Source organism: Oncorhynchus mykiss, chromosome 6, assembly GCF_013265735.2.
Source record: "Oncorhynchus mykiss isolate Arlee chromosome 6, USDA_OmykA_1.1, whole genome shotgun sequence".
In the NCBI taxonomy this organism is placed as follows: domain Eukaryota; kingdom Metazoa; phylum Chordata; class Actinopteri; order Salmoniformes; family Salmonidae; genus Oncorhynchus; species Oncorhynchus mykiss.
Genome location: NC_048570.1, coordinates 99,235,465 through 99,240,581, shown reverse-complemented (window position 1 = coordinate 99,240,581; position 5,117 = coordinate 99,235,465).

The following is a 5,117-nucleotide window of genomic DNA, read 5'->3' as shown; positions in this document are numbered from 1 at the left end:
GGTTGCCCTTTTCTTGTGGCAACAGGTCACAAATGTTGCTGCTGTGATGGCACACTGTGGTATTTCACCCAGTAGATATGGGAGTATATCAAAATCGGGTTTGTTTTCTAATTCTTTGTGGATCTGTGTAATCTGAGGGAAATATGTGTCTCTAATATGGTCATAGATCTCTCTCTCTCTCTCCCTCTCTCCACCACCCTGTCTCTTTTGTCATTGTCAGGAGCTGATTGGCTGGAGACAGGCTGTTGTCACTCGTCTTATATGCTGTTACTTTTTAAAAGGGGTGTCACAGGGGGTGTCAGGTGACGCAAGGACCTTTCCTGATAGGCTCTGCCTCCTCCCAGTGCACCATGACGGGGACAGGAAACTAACATGACAGAGAGAGAAAAGAGAGAGAAAGAGAATGAAGATGGCAAGAGTGTCAGAGAAGGAGAAAGAGAGAGAGGTAGTAGTAGTAGTCTAATAATCTACTCCCAGCCTCTACATACCCCAGCCTACTGTTCCTACTGTCCTCTCCTTCCACCTCTAAACCAGGTGAGCCTCTACATACTCCAGCCTACTGTTCCTACTGTCCTCTCCTTCCACCTCTAAACCAGGTGAGCCTCTACATACCCCAGCCTACTGTTCCTACTGTCCTCTCCTTCCACCTCTAAACCAGGTGAGCCTCTACATACCCCAGCCTACTGTTCCTACTGTCCTCTCCTTCCACCTCTAAACCAGGTGAGCCTCTACATAATCCAGCCTACTGTTCCTACTGTCCTCTCCTTCCACCTCTAAACCAGGTGAGCCTCTACATACCCCAGCCTACTGTTCCTACCGTCCTCTCCTTCCACCTCTAAACCAGGTGAGCCTCTACATACTCCAGCCTACTGTTCCTACTGTCCTCTCCTTCCACCTCTAAACCAGGTGAGCCTCTACATACCCCAGCCTACTGTTCCTACTGTCCTCTCCTTCCACCTCTAAACCAGGTGAGCCTCTACATACCCCAGCCTACTGTTCCTACTGTCCTCTCCTTCCACCTCTAAACCAGGTGAGCCTCTACATACACCAGCCTACTGTTCCTACTGTCCTCTCCTTCCTCATCCACTCCCAACTTCTACATACTCCAGCCTACTGTTTCCACTGTCCTCTCCTTCCACCTCTAAACCAGGTGAGCCTCTACCCCCATACTGTTCCTACTGTCCTCTCCTTCCACCTCTAAACCAGGTGAGCCTCTACCCCCCAGACTGTTCCTACTGTCCTCTCCTTCCATCTCTAAACCAGGTGAGCCTCTACCCCCCAGACTGTTCCTACTGTCCTCTCCTTCCATCTCTAAACCAGGTGAGCCTCTACCCCCCAGACTGTTTCTACTGTCCTCTCCTTCCACCTCTAAACCAGGTGAGCCTCTACCCCCATACTGTTCCTACTGTCCTCTCCTTCCATCTCTAAACCAGGTGAGCCTCTACCCCCATACTGTTCCTACTGTCCTCTCCTTCCACCTCTAAACCAGGTGAGCATCTACCCCCCAGACTGTTCCTACTGTCCTCTCCTTCCACCTCTAAACCAGGTGAGCCTCTACCCCCCAGACTGTTCCTACTGTCCTCTCCTTCCACCTCTAAACCAGGTGAGCCTCTACCCCCCAGACTGTTTCTACTGTCCTCTCCTTCCACCTCTACACCAGGTGAGTCTCTACCCCCAGACTGTTCCTACTGTCCTCTCCTTCCACCTTTAAACCAGGTGAGCCTCTACCCCCCAGACTGTTCCTACTGTCCTCTCCTTCCATCTCTAAACCAGGTGAGCCTCTACCCCCCAGACTGTTTCTACTGTCCTCTCCTTCCACCTCTAAACCAGGTGAGCCTCTACCCCCCAGACTGTTTCTACTGTCCTCTCCTTCCACCTCTAAACCAGGTGAGCCTCTACCCCCCAGACTGTTCCTACTGTCCTCTCCTTCCATCTCTAAACCAGGTGAGCCTCTACCCCCCAGACTGTTCCTACTGTCCTCTCCTTCCACCTCTAAACCAGGTGAGCCTCTACCCCCCAGACTGTTTATACTGTCCTCTCCTTCCACCTCTACACCAGGTGAGTCTCTACCCCCAGACTGTTCCTACTGTCCTCTCCTTCCACCTTTAAACCAGGTGAGCCTCTACCCCCCAGACTGTTCCTACTGTCCTCTCCTTCCATCTCTAAACCAGGTGAGCCTCTACCCCCCAGACTGTTTCTACTGTCCTCTCCTTCCACCTCTAAACCAGGTGAGTCTCTACCCCCCATACTGTTCCTACTGTCCTCTCCTTCCATCTCTAAACCAGGTGAGCTTCTGCCCCCCATACTGTTCCTCCTGTCCTCTCCTTCCATCTCTAAACCAGGTGAGCCTCTACCCCCCAGACTGTTTCTACTGTCCTCTCCTTCCACCTCTAAACCAGGTGAGCCTCTACCCCCCAGACTGTTCCTACTGTCCTCTCCTTCCACCTCTAAACCAGGTGAGTCTCTACCCCCCATACTGTTCCTACTGTCCTCTCCTTCCATCTCTAAACCAGGTGAGCTTCTGCCCCCCATACTGTTCCTACTGTCCTCTCCTTCCACCTCTAAACCAGGTGAGCCTCTACCCCTCAGACTGTTCCTACTGTCCTCTCCTTCCGCCTCTAAACCAGGTGAGCCTCTATCCCTCAGACTGTTCCTACTGTCCTCTCCTTCCGCCTCTAAACCAGGTGAAGTCTTTATTCCTCAATGCATTTTTCAGCAAAAGGTGGGTAAACTGTGTTTACTTACATTTATCCTCCACTACAAACACACACACACACACACACACGCACACACACACACACACGGGCACACACACACGGGCACACACATGGGCTATACTGCATACTGCATGGTTATACTGCATGGTTACACTGCACACTGCATGTTTATACTGCATGGTTATACTGCATACTGCATGGTTAAACTGCATACTGCATGGTTAAACTGCATACTGCATTGTTATACTGCACACTGCATGGTTATACTGCATGGTTATACTGCATACTGCATGGTTAAACTGCATGGTTATACTGCATGGTTATACTGCATACTTCATGGTTATACTGCACACTGCATGGTTATACTGCATACTGCATGGTTATACTGCAAGGTTATACTGCATGGTTGTACTGCATGGTTGTACTGCATGGTTGTACTGCATGGTTATACTGCATGGTTATACTGCATGGTTATACTGCACACTGCATGGTTATACTGCATACTGCATGGTTATACTGCAAGGTTATACTGCATGGTTATACTGCATGGTTGTACTGCATGGTTGTACTGCATGGTTGTACTGCATGGTTATACTGCATACTGCATGGTTAAACTGCAAGTTTATACTGCATGGTTGTACTGCATGGTTATACTGCATACTGCATGGTTATACTGCATGGTTAAACTGCATGGTTATACTGCATACTGCATGGTTATACTGCACACTGCATGGTTATACTGCATGGTTATACTGCACACTGCATGGTTATACTGCATGGTTATACTGCATGGTTATACTGCACACTGCATGGTTATACTGCATGGTTATACTGCATACTGCATGGTTAAACTGCAAGTTTATACTGCATGGTTGTACTGCATGGTTATACTGCATACTGCATGGTTATACTGCATGGTTAAACTGCATGGTTATACTGCATACTGCATGGTTATACTGCACACTGCATGGTTATACTGCATGGTTATACTGCACACTGCATGGTTATACTGCATACTCCATGGTGATAATGCATACTGCATGGTTGTACTGCATGGTTATACTGCATGGTTATACTGCACACTGCATAGTTATACTGCATGGTTATACTGCATGAATATACTGCATATTGCATGGTTATACTGCATTGTTATACTGCATGGTTATACTGCATGTTTACACTGCATACTATATGGTTATACTGCATACTGCATGGTTATACTGCATGGTTATACTGAATGGTAATACTGCACACTGCATGGTAATACTGCATGGTTATACTGAACACTGCATGGTTACACTGCATACTGCATGGTTATACTGCATACTGCATGGTTATACTGCATACTGCATGGTTATACTGCATGGTTATACTGCATGGTTATACTGAACACTGCATGGTTACACTGCATACTGCATGGTTATACTGCATACTGCATGGTTATACTGAATGGTAATACTGCACACTGCATGGTAATACTGCATGGTTATACTGCACACTGCATGGTTACACTGCATACTGCATGGTTATACTGCATACTGCATGGTTATACTGCATGGTTAAACTGCATGGTTATACTGCATACTTCATGGTTATACTGCATACTGCATGGTTACACTGCATACTGCATGGTTATACTGCATACTGCATGGTTATACTGCATGGTTAAACTGCATGGTTATACTGCATACTTCATGGTTATACTGCATGGTTATACTGCATGGTTATACTTCACACTGCATGGTTATACTGCATGGTTATACTGCACACTGCATGGTTATACTGCATAGTTATACTGCATGGTTATACTGCATACTGCATGGTTATACTGCATACTGCATGGTTATACTGCATACTGCATAGTTACACTGCATACTGCATGGCTATACTGCATACTGCATAGTTACACTGCATACTGCATGGTTATACTGCATATTGCATGGTTATACTGCATGGTTATACTGCATGGTTATACTGCATGGTTATACTGCATACTGCATAGTTACACTGCACACTGCATGGTTATACTGCATGGTTATACTGCATACTGCATAGTTACACTGCATACTGCATGGTTATACTGCACACTGCATGGTTATACTGCACACTGCATGGTTATACTGCATACTGCATGGGTATACTGCATACTGCATGGTTATACTGCATGGTTATACTGCATACTGCATGGTTATACTGCCTACTGCATGGTTATACTGCATGGTTATACTGCATACTGCATGGTTATACTGCCTACTGCATGGTTATACTGCATGGTTATACTGCATACTGCATGGGTATACTGCATACTGCATGGTTATACTGCATGGTTATACTGCATACTGCATGGTTATACTGCCTACTGCATGGCAAATAGCGACAGCAGTAGTACCCCCAAAAGTG